The 12,876-nt window shown below is 41.4% G+C and overlaps 1 protein-coding gene across 9 annotated transcripts in view; it reads left to right on the top strand.

Moving 5' to 3' along the window:
* Positions 1 to 12,876, top strand: part of WWOX (WW domain containing oxidoreductase) — a 952,562-nt gene that overhangs the window by 230,355 nt on the left and 709,331 nt on the right. The window lies entirely within an intron of this gene.

The following is a 12,876-nucleotide window of genomic DNA, read 5'->3' as shown; positions in this document are numbered from 1 at the left end:
AATAAATTAAAAAAATTCTAAATAAAAAAAAAAGAAAATAAAATGTTATTAAGAAAGTAAAAAAAAAAAAAAAAAAAAAAGGGTTCCACGGGGTAAAATGTGGGAAAATCTATTATCGTCTCTTCCCTGTATGGTATCTGCCAGAGAGTTGGTCCTCAAAAGCGTTTAGTTCACAGTGAATGTTTGCCTCATGGAACAGATTTTGTACATTTATGCAGGGGAAAGATGTCTTAAGGTTTGACACATGTGATGACAGTTGACACTTGGCTTAACTGGAAAGTATGACCCTCAGCCATAAAACCCCCAGGTCCTCCTGAGGGTTGCAAGGCAGGCCCGGCATCCCAGAAAGGAGTACAGCTTCATAAAGCCAGTGCTTGCATTTAGGAAAAAAAGAGTAAATGGACCAGGGCCTCCCTTTACAGAGGTGAAACTCTGGGTCATCCCATCACGCTGCAGCGGCGGAAGCCCTGCCTGTAGGGAACATGTGTATCGTCAAGCCAAAGGGAAAGGGGAAGATGCCGCTTATAAATATTGAAGAGGCAGGGAGAGCGTGTGGTATGGCCAGGCTGCTTTAGCATGCACGCCATTCCAAAGTGGCTTCTAATGGACATTTATAAGGTGGTGTCCCCCTCCCTCCCCCTCCCCACTCTAATGCTGTCTGAGATGCTCTTTTGAAAACATGCAGTCTGTAACTTAGCTGGCTTTTAACAGAATTGGCCAATGTGATTCATTCGTCCCATTTGGCTATGAGAGAGGAGACCACAGAGCAAGTCAGATGTGACTGTGGCCATGTGCCGATGCCCAAACCTGCATGCTTTGTGCACTGAGGGGACAGGACATCCGTCCACTGCTTTGGCTCTGTATGCAGGTGTTGGCCTCACTCTGACACTCTTCATGGGCTTCCCTTCCCTTGGCTTCTGCTTGGACTTTATTTCCTGAAGCTGTCCTGGTTCAGCTGTCCGACAAGCCCTCACTGGCCCACCTCTCTCTCTCTCTCTCTCTCTCTCTCTCTCTCCTCAAGAGCATGAAACTATCCAGAGTAACCGGCTTCAGTGGAAAAGCAGTTATCACTAACCTGATATACCCTACTGGGCTGAATTTTTTTAAATTAATTCAGAAGTCATAATGGCTATTGTCTCTCAAAGACTTTTTCAGGCTTATTTTACGCTATTTGGGCTTTAGGATCAATTTTTTTTTTCAACTCTCTGATGTGCCTGATTTCATTGCTGTCAGCTGGAGGATTCTTCTTCCCTTAGCACACGTCTTTCTTGTAATGTCTCCATTGAAGCAGCATGAAGAAGCCCCTACACACTGACCTTTGGCTTTTCTCTTGAGCTTCTGGCTTGGCAGGTACTTGATTGGCCTTTCAAGGGGTAGACAGAAAACAGTTTTACCAAGTGATTTCCAGTGTATGACACAGATCCACATGGATGTCCCTGATCAACAGGTGGCTGTTGTTCATTTGGTGAATAAATATTCCAGCTTTCTTCACCTGGGGCCCCTCTGGCCCTAGGAAAATAGTATAATCTACATTCATCATAAGGAAGGAGAATGAAAATACTCGCCGCCTAATTCATAAGAGGAACAGCCCTGGAGTTACACATCCTATTTACAGGCCTTTGGTAGAAGCCTGGATGCTCCACCCACCTCCATGTGCACTGGGAAATGTACTTTCTGGCTCTACTCCTTTCTCTGCAAACCCCACACTGTAGAAAGGGGAGAACTATTTTGAGGGATTCTAGTCTCTCTTTCCATATATACAACCTGGAGGTGATTTTTAGAATCTAGTCTTTTGGCTTCTGCCTTTTAATATGTGAATTTAAGTACATTTATATTTCTCATGAGTATGGTTATATTAGTACTCATTTCTGAATTTTATTTCGTGTTTCCTCTCTACCAAGTGTTTTCCTTTATTATTAAATTTAATTATTTTGGGATACTTTTTTTTTCTTTTTGGATACTTTTTTGGATTGATCCAGTTTCTTTATATCTCATGTATCCCATATATCCCTCGCCTGCTGCTCGTTTAGAAGCTAAAAGCTCTTCCTTCTGTCCTTCTCCCCTTCCTTCCTTCACTCTCTCCTTCATTCTCTGTTTCCTCTTCTGTCTTGCTCTCTCTCAGAGTCACTCTGGCAATTTCTATATACATACCTAAATTTTCTCTTACAAAGTGTAAAGTTATTTATATCTCTCATGTTAACTAAACCATACATGATTTAATGACTCAGTGAAATCTCCCTTCTATAAAAAATACCTTCCTTGTTATTGTTGTTTCAGTTCTGTCTCCAACCCCTTTTTAAACATAATTTATTTGGTTTTGCAGCTCATGTAAAAGATGCCCAGCATTTGGGGATCACTTGACTGTGACCTTTCTTTTGTGTGTGTCCTCATCTGTTTCTGCCTTTATGGGTGTTTTGGTTGGAACCTAGAAGAGGCTGCTTAGACACATGCCGCCTCATTTTTCTCTGAGGTGTGTGTGTATGTGTGTGTTATCTTTTCCATATTATTTGTTGAATACTTTGCCTTGTTTTTGTAGAACTTTTGAAAGGTTTCTCCCTTTGGATTCATCCATAAACTAAAAATAACCACCATGGTCACTTCTCAGCTTTGATAATGCTGTTCCGTGTTTACCGCATGCTTTGCATATCAAGTTCATCTCCATCATCCAGCATTATGGCCAAGCCTGCCAGCATGAAGCAGCAGGAGAAATGCCCGGCTTCCCAAATGGCTTATGGAAAGCCATTGCTGCTAATATCATTAGCCTAGTTTTATCTCTCCTTCTGAATTTGTCCTAAGTTTGGTGGTACGTTTTTCATTCGTTTCCTCAATTAAATCCTGTCTCAAAAACCTGCTCTGTGACACTTGCTGGGTATCAGGTATTTGAGACCGAATTATAAAACTTTGCATTTTAATTTACTATAAATGTCAATGTGAATTATTGGTTGTTTGGGTTTTCTTTCATGGTCTCCCTCAGCATTCTTGGGAATGGCAATTGTTAGAACCTTTTTGGAGGACACCCAGCAAAATCAATCAAGATTTAAGATGTGGACATCTCTTGATCTAGCAATTCTACTTCCAGGAATTTTCTCCTATAGAAACTCTTCAGATATTGTGAAGTACAGGTATTGCATCATTGCTTTCAGTAACAAGAAACTGGAAAGAATATAAAATAATATTAATTACAATAAAAGCAATGGTTAACACTCCCAGAGCATCCGTATAATATAATGTGCTTTTCATGGCTCCTATCTCCCTGAATCCTCACAGCAACCCTGAGGAGGACAGTCTTCTATGATTTCTTTTCTTATAGACAGGGAAGGTTAGACACTGGGAATTTAAGCAGTAAGTTCCCAAAGCTAGTGAAGGTTGTGGAGGGCTGTGTTCTCCTAAGGGGATCAGTTTTTAATAAATGATTGAGCAGCCCCTTCAATGACCTAAACATACTGGTTGGAATAAGTGGGAGTAGAGTTCTATTAAGATACATCAGATTATGTATTAGTTGGGAAAAACAATACTATAAAATAACATGTAAGCTACAATACTGTGTTTGTAGGAAAACATTGTTGCGCCATGTTTTTGTATGTGTAGAAATTATATTCGGGAAGGATTTGTGTCACGCTGTCATTCTCATTATCTTTGGGTAGTGGGATTTGGGAATTGTTTTCACTTCATAAAATCACTTGTGCATTATTTGTACTTTCATCAGGGAGCCAGTTTGATTTTTACAACCCATGATACATTTAAGTAGCTGAAGACTGACTACTTAGCGTGGGTCAGAGATCCTCTCACCAAACTCACACGTACAAGTTGGCACTGTTGACATCTGGGGCCGGTTGTCAGGGTACTACCTATTTGTTGTAGGATGTCTAGTAGGATTGCTAACCTCTACTGTTAGATGCCGGTACACCCCTCCAACAAGCTGTGGCAACCAGAACTTCTGCAGACTTGCCAGATGTCCCTTCAGAAGTAGAGTGCTTCTGCTTGAGAACCCTTGAGAGAGATGCTGTCCAATCCATGTGTGGTATTCTCCATACGAAAGATTCTATTTACAATCACTTCTCTCCATCTGAGGTTCTCCGAACTTCATGAGTCCTTTGTGAGGAATTCAGAATCCTCTAAACCATAGCAGAGAAATCTTACTTTTCTCTTTATATTCAACTAAGCATTCTTGGCTTGCCACCAGGTAATCAATGGGCGCCAGATCTCTGTGTTTTCTACTCTGCATCTCTTTGTGAAATGAGGGGGTAGTGCACTGATACTTCTATCTGTGACTTCCCCAAAAGAGGGGGTTCCGATGCTTAACAAGTTTCATGAAGAACACAGCTATTAAACATTCAAAATATATATACTGTTCCTGTTAAGAATATAATTATACAGTAAATTAGCTCACGTCCAGTATGTTGCCTTTTAAGCACATCTTTGATGTTTCCAGTACTTACATAAGATATAGGGCCTGTTTATTAAGAGTCTTCAACTGTGTATAAAACTAGAGCAGTCAAAAGTAATGGTGTCTGCTGAAGGATTCTTTATCATATGAATTTACCTTTAGTCATCTATTATTTATTTCAGCTATTTTATATGCCATTATAATAAATATTATGACAGAGAAAGCTTTTATGCTTCAACTTATTGTAGTACTCTTTACTTGCCTGCAATCCTTCAGGAAAATGTAACCATGCTTTACCTATAGTTAACGTAAATCATCACTTACATTAGAATGAAAAATTCACTATGAAAAAAGGCTCTTTCTTCAATAGCAAGGCATAAATGCACAATCATGTTGACTGCCAAACTCCTGTGCCATCCGCTGTCCTTCCTTAAACTGTTTTTAAGCTGCAAAGTGAATGCATTGCATAGAGGGAAATTGGAAGGTTTTCGAATATTTTCACTCTCTTGTTAGTTTCTGGCAAGATAAGCATTTTTTATCCAGAGTGCAAAATATTGCCAATTACTGTCTAAGCATTTTTAATAGTTTTGCTTTACGTGGCATGTAACTCATACACCAGATTAAATAAGCTGTTACCCAGTGCAATTTCTCCTTGAATCAGCCTCACAATTACCTATAGATATTGATACAGTTATTTTATAAATTGAGTTCCAGCAACACAAGGCAAAATTTTTGACCTGTATATAATGAAGAAAGAGTTGTCATGATTTTGTTATTAGGGCTGTTTGTGTATTTTGCAAGGGAGGGGAGGGAAGGGTTAGGCCGTGCTCATGGGGACCCTGGAGTAGGAGTTGATGCTGAGGGTTGATCTAAAGGTTAGAAATGACAAATTCAGTCCGTATCCCTCAAGACTTTACAAAAACTCTTGGGCTTTGCTTAGGATTTGTTTTGGTTTTGTTCCCTACTTGGAGACATAGAACCTTCTCTAAGAGTATTTTTCTTGTTAAATGCATAGTGGTATGCAGACCAATGAAATGTTTAGAGCCAGAAGAGAGACTCTGAGACTCTCTTTTTCTCTGGGATGCCCTATCAGGAAGAGCATTTACCAGTGCATACTTTTGATGTTTAGGCTCGGCCAAGATTGGGCAAATTCCCTGTCAATTTACTCATGATCTGGTGTGGGTTGTTTGATGGAAAGGTACCAGAGCCGAAAGTAGATATGAGAATCCATCCACTTTTGCGCTCCTCAGTGAGGAGATTGCCATTTGTTGCCACCACTAACATCACTTAAATTATACTGGAGAAATTAGTGCTCTGAAGTCCCACATAGGATATTGATGAATTATTAAACCAGTTTAGTTAGGTCCGCATTGTAGTTCAGTGAATAATGTCATGTCAATATTATGCTCAGCGCCAGTGTCTGTTGCTGTTGTAAATGTGACAAGTCCTATTTAAGGTTTCAGAACATAAAATCAGGACTGAGAGTATGTAAAGTGGAAGGGTGAGAGACATCAGCATAATGCAATTAAGGCCCATTGGATTAGAATTTGCAGGATGCCATTAGCAATAAGCTCTGAATGTAGATTATTGCCTTAGTTACATTTTCTCCTTCAGCAATAGGCTTCTCTTGTAAATTCTAAGCGTATAAAATAAATATGATATAAAATAGACACAAATAAGAATATATAGATGATGTTAATTTCTTTATAGCTTCTTGGTGTTATATATGTTGAAGAATATGACGACAGGGGTACAGCGTAGTGTGCTATCCAGCAAAGATAAGAGTTCGGGAGCTGGCCACATCTCAGTTGGAAACCTGGGTCTGTGTCTCACTAGCCATGCTACTTTAAACTTTTATCAGCCTCTGTTTTCTAGTCTATAAAATGGGGGAAATGATTACACTTCAAAAGATTTTTCACATTACTCTTAAGTGAAAAATAAATGCCAGGCATATCATAGGTGCTCCTTATTTTTTTCAGCTTTTATAATTAATAAATGTATGTAAATGAGAACTTTTTTTAGAGAAGCACAGAAATGAATTCTTCTATCAGTGTTAGAGAGGTGTAGGTGCACACCCATCAAATCCTCCTAGATTGGCACCTTCAAGTTAGGATATACAATAGCTCATTGCCCTTAAACAGTAAATCTTGTATCTGCCATTGCATGGGATGAGCCCCTACTGCTGAAGGAGAATTTCCTCTGGGCATGCTGGAGGCTGGGCTCCCTGCACTTGCTCAGTGTATCTGGGTTTTTCCATCTTCCCAACCTCCAACTGTATTGTGTACTCTTCTTTTTGACCAACTCAGAGATGATGCTTTCAACACAAAATGAAGAGCTCTTCTCACTAGAGCTCCTGCTCTAGGATTGGGTCAAAAGTGTGAGTGTGGTCAAGGTGAGTGGAGGAAGCAAGGGTCACATACTAGATTTGAAGTATACTTACTTGATTAATTGAGCATGACACATAACGCCCAACAGCTCTTGGTTCCCACACCAAATGCTTTGGGTTCGTTACAGGGAGAAATCAGATTGTGTGGCGAACGCATCGATACACTCCCAGCTAATTCACAGGCAGTGTATAATTAATGATGATTTTCAAGTGAAAGTTTGTTTTTGAAGTATGGTTGGCCACTTGAATTAGTTACAAAAATACAGTCTTCTAAAGGCCTATTGCCATGAGATGTTATCTTTTTTGTTCTTCCACTGATGATAAGCAGATTATGAGTGATGCAATGATATGGGGAAGAAGAAAATAAGTAAAGGAAATAGAAGCTATGGAATATATATATATATATTTACCTTTAGAGGCAGAATTAGTGAATGAATTCACACTTGTAAATATTGTCTCTCTTATGGTTGACCAACAGCAGGACAGTATGCTGCTTCTTTATAAGGCACTGATAGACCTAGTGGGTTTCCTGGGGTTGGCCTTGATGTGAGGGCCTCTGGGGGGCAAAAGAGTTGAGGGGGAGAGAACAGGAAGTTTTTGTAGGCATTTTGGAGCATGGAAGAGTGATAAAATCATGGCTTAGGGTGAACGTTGGCTCTGCCACTGTTATCTGGGTGAAGTTGTGTAAGAGCTTTCAGAACTTCAGTTTCTACATCTATAAAATGGTGGGTGACAGCTGCCCCCATTGGGTTGGGGATTGGTAGGAATAAAAGGTACTATGCGGCAAGGACTCATGGCCAACCTTCTATGATCATTCCTGTTGGCCGGTTATGTCCCATTCAGCCCTTGCAGTGACGAGTGAAGTGATTCCATGCTGCCGCCGATGATGATGATGATGATGATGATGATGATGATGATGGTGGTGATGATGGTGATGATAATGATGATGATGGTGGTGGTGGTAATGGTGATGATGCTGATGGTGGTGGTGGTGGTGGTGGTGGTGGTGGTGATGGTGGTGATGATGGTGATGGTGGTGGTGATGGTGCTAACAAGGTATGAATGACAACAAAAATAATCACAATAAGGATATTCATTGCTAACAGTTACAGAATACTTGTCAAGTAGTCAGGCACTATTCCAAGTGCTTTACACAGATCACCTCACTTCCTGGTAAGGCAGGTGCTACCAGGATTTCTGTTTTATAGAAGGAAAAGCGGAATGTACAAATGAGAGATGTAACTTGCCCATCTGGTCAGTGCTGACCCAGACAATACAGCTTGAGTCTATGGCCTTTACCAATATCTTTTAGGTTCAAACCACTCATTGAATTTGGAAACTGGATTACATGGCCTCGGGGGGATTCAGCAAGCCCCCTTCTTCCTGCTTTGGAGTCAGATATCACCTCCTTTGCTGAATTGCTATTTATACTTTCTCTGAGTTACTTATGTTAATTTTATGAAATAATGAAGGGAGACCACAATTACTAATATGCTTTATTATTGAAAAATAAGGAGTATCATGTTTTAGCAGTGGCTTTCCGAGTAATGATTATAATAGTCATTCTTTAAGTGCCCCAGGGCTTATATACAGGATATCTCATCTTTACCCCAACCATACAAGGCCAATGCCCATTTTCCATTGAGGCAGCTGAGGCCGAGAGCATCCATATAGCTGCCCTAAAGTCAATGCTGCCAAGGCTGTGACCACACGGGGCTGTGGCTTCCAGGTCAGCCTGGCTCTGCTGTCTCTGCTGTGGATGACAACATTTCCCCACTTCTTCGTTTAAATACCGCATGATCCCCATATGGTTCTTTTGGTTTCAGGCGGTATCACATCTGAGTCACACTTGGCTAGTTTGTAGTCATAAAATGATATGAGAGATCACTCATTTAATGACAACAACTCATATAATGAGCAGTCCTTTTGGTTTGGCATTTACAGACTCTTGAATCACTCAGGCAGATTTTGGAACTTAATAAAGTCCAAGAAGACTTGGCCTATTGAGGGTGTCCGTGAATTGTGTCACCAGCAAGTGTCCCCGGATCCCAGGGAAATGGAGGAAGAGCATGTGGGTTGCTTAATTACTATGCTTTTCTGGCTGAGCCCGGGGTGTCGGGAGCAGGTGGGCTTCTCAGCTACTTAGAAGTTGCCTGATGCTTCATGTGTGGGATGCCACCTGTGCAGTTCTGTCTTAAAATGATGGGTACCAGCATCTGTATACATAATTTAAAATAAATTTACATTCTTATTCTGCCTGAGATGAGAAGATTGTATACTGGTGTGATTAGAGAGAAGAGTGAGGATTTGGGGAAGGGTTGAGAGAGGCATTTTATAGCATTTTAAGATTCAAAGCTCTTGGTATGAAGTTCTTCCTGTTAAACAAAGGTGGGTAGGTGGATGGATGGATGGATGGATGGGTAGATAGATCTGTCTATCTAGATGGCAAAGGAGAAGGGAGGGACATATGGAAGGTTAACAGTTTATTTTGGAGTTAGTGGAATTGTAGATGCCTTTTGTTTGTCCTTATTCATCTGTCTTTTCTGAATTTTTCTGTAATTAATGAACGTGTAAAATAGGAAGTAGCCTGAAATAACTCTGGAAAGGGCAAAGTCATGGACTGGGTGTTAGTCATTACCATTTATATATATACATATACATATACATATATATGTATATATATATATATATATATATGTATTTCCATTTGTATTTTTGAGTACATGGAGGGTTGTACCTTCCTAAGCTAAGCATAACCACATGACTTGCTCTGCCAACAAAATGTGATCAGAAGCAACATCTGTACTGCAGGGTGGGGCCTTGAGATCCACTTATGTGCAGTGTGTCAACATTCTCGTCTTCACATTAAAGGCTAGTGATATTACAGAAGGTGGAGGCCCCATCTGCCTGGGACCCTGGCTAGCCACGGCGAACACGGTCTAACTGACCTGAGATGGGCATGAAGTGTGAGCAAGTAGTAATCCTTGATTGTTTTAAGACATTGAGCTTTGGGAGCTGTTCAGTAAGGATACTGAAGTGCCTCCTCCTGATTGGTATGGAGGCAGTTGAGTGAGTCATACTAATGAATTTGGATGGTATCTTATTGCCCATTGTAAGCTACAAAGGGGTTTGGGACTTTGTAAATGTGCTTGTTTTGCCAATCCAAAGAGCAGACCCTGCCCAAACAAGGCCTGGACTTCTCATGTTGTAGATGGCAAATGCTAATTTAACATATCTTAATTTAAAAAAACCCACCAGTTCTTTAGTGGTGGTGGAACAGTCTGTATCTTGCATGTGGTGATTGTTATATGTATCTTGAATAAAATGAATAGAATAAAATGTCATAGAATTATACACAAATATATTCCAAATAAAAGAAAATGAGTGTATCCCCAAAATGGTGAAGCTCAGGTAAGTCTGTGGTTTAATGAGCTGTGTTTGCACCACTGTTGATTTTCTGGTTCTGATAATGTCCTATAGACATGGATAAGATGTCACCATTGGTGGTGCTGGGAGGCAGGTGTATGGGCACTCTTGGTGCTATTTTTGCCACTTCTTGTGAGTCCATAATTAGTTCCAAATTGAAGTTAACAACAACAGAAAGTTGGTGAGTTAAAACCAGGGAAGTGTATTGTGGTCAGTTCCAGGTTCCTGGCCAGATGTGGCAGGAAAGATCACACTGGCAGATAGAGCCTCTTGCCTCAACCTAGCCCTCAGCAGTTTATCCCTCAGAAATGGGTTCTGTTTGCAGTGCCTCAGCCACTGCATCCTCGTTTAGGGCACATCTTGCGATAAATAGTTCTATAATGCTGTCAGGTTTGTTAGACAATCAGAAAAGCAACCCTTCCTCCTGGCCCCCAAAATGCACACAAACACATCCACCCTCCCTGATTCTAAAAGTGGTGTTTTTTTTTTTTTTTTTTTCCTTCCCTGAACTTACCAGATTGCACTCAATTTCTCTGCATTTCTCAGGGTCAGTAGCAGAAACAGGAAACCTGATGCCGGGGGCAAGAGAATTACCTGAGTAATAGTGTGTAGACTTGAATCACTGTCCCCAGGAGCCTAGTAACCCACAGCCTGTGGATTAGTCTGTTGAACTACTTGGTGGCTTGTGACCCCTTGTTCCCTCTAGATGTGTATGTTCTGATTTTGTTCTCATTGGTAGTGGCAGCTCTGTACCTTATTTTAAAGTGAAGGGGAAGGACCAGTGTAAGTTATGCATACAGAAGGTTATAGTGGCCCACTTGGCTGAGCCATCGTTTTCTTTGGGAGATTGCTTTGGGGTCACCATCTAGGAATGTTCTTACCATTTCATGAGGGAAATATGTATATGCATTTTTATGATACATAGGCTGCATATCCCTTAGGGAGTCCCTAAGGGGTTTGGCTGAGAGGAATGATGTCTTCACCATTTTCCCCAATACAATGAGTATTTGGGTTTCCTCTTGTGATACACTCAAAGTTCTGTAAGAGTCTGTGTGCAGCAGTGAGCATCATGCCCTAAGTGAAGTAAGGCTGAGGCCAGAGCAGGTAGGATGAGGGTAAAAAGCCACTTTATTTGCTAACTCTTAATGTCAAACTGGGTAGTGAAGCATTTATGAGGCATAAGAATCTATGAGGAATACAAGTTAGCCATTGACAGGCTCGGTACTCTGAAGAGATTTTAGTCATGGGACAGTTAATCAGCCATGCAGACAGGAGGTGAGTGGCATTTATCTCCTGGTCTGGAGGCCCAAGCTCTCTACACAGTACAATCTCACTCAAGGGCATTCGTTTTTGCCATCAGTGGTGTCTTTCTCTATAAGACAAGGGGTATGACCTCAAGTCATTCTGGATCCTCCACCTTTGTTCTTCTCTGGTCTTAGGAAACTCATAACAAAACCCATGTGTTAGCACATTCCTGGCTCAGGTTAAATGCTTCTCCTCCTCCTTCCAAAATTGGCACATTTGTGCCCCTGCCACTGTTACTCAAGGACCTTCAATCTACACTGGCCACCCTGCCTTCACAACATCCATATGCTATTGGGGCTTGGGGCAGTCATTTAGTCACCTTACATCCCTTTCCCTAAAACTGAGCTCTTTAGGAGACATACCCTGGATCCTTCAGGATCTAACAGCAAGCTGGTCTGATGCACTCTTCATTAACATCATTCCATCCATTATGCTGCGCTGTAGCCCACCCAAATACAGTTCGCTGCAGACCTGAAAGAATTGGGCACAGTAGACATCTTATCTCCTTCTAGTGAAGTTCTCTCTTCCAGGCTGGATGTTAGGTACTTTACACCCATTCTCACAAGTCTGTAAGGAGATAATATTCGCCTTTTACAAATGAGGCTCAGAATGTGCAATGGCCAAGGTCAGTTGGCCTCCCTGCTGCCTCTGGCTAATGCTTATTGTTCACGGCTTGGGACTTGGGTTACAGCCCAGGATGCTAAGACTAAGCATCTCAGCATAGTTTGTGGGACCCCTCCCCCAAGTAAGACAGTTGAATGGAGCATGTGCATGGCAGTGCTGTTTGCATCTCCTTCATAGCATTAGAGGTACCACGTTCATCTCTGCATTCTCACTGTAGCATCACAGTCTAGATGAGAATTCCCAGCCTTGCCGTTTGCTCGCTGGGACTTTCCTCACCTGAACAGGCAGTGGCCCTGGCATTCTTGGCTGTCCGTCCTTTGGAGGAAATGGGTCTAAGAAGTGATCGTATTTAATTACATACCCTGCAGCCCAGCCAGACTTAAAAACTGGGGGTGCCCCATAAACACAGAACAAGTTGGACGGTAACCCTGATCTTTCCAGAATTATGCTAGGATACTCTCCAGTGGAACATGATTGCTTCAAATCCTGATGCCCTTGGCCTTCCAGGTTCTGTCAAGAAGGGAATGTGGGCTTTTGTGTCAGGCATACTGAATCCTCACCCTTGACACTTCTTAGTTCTGTGATCTTTAATGAGGCCACATGTAAAATAGGGGAAGTATAACCCATTCAGTTGTTATGGGGAGGAAACGAGCTGGTGCATGGAAGTACCCAGGCCACGGTCAGCCTGGAACAGACTGTAGTTATTGTCATCATCTACATGTACCCCACCTATCTGGAGGGTTTTCTG

Source organism: Canis lupus, chromosome 5, assembly GCF_011100685.1.
Source record: "Canis lupus familiaris isolate Mischka breed German Shepherd chromosome 5, alternate assembly UU_Cfam_GSD_1.0, whole genome shotgun sequence".
In the NCBI taxonomy this organism is placed as follows: Eukaryota; Metazoa; Chordata; class Mammalia; order Carnivora; family Canidae; genus Canis; species Canis lupus.
The sequence above is the reverse complement of the archived record's forward strand: the minus strand, read 5'-3'. Positions and strand labels throughout refer to the sequence as shown.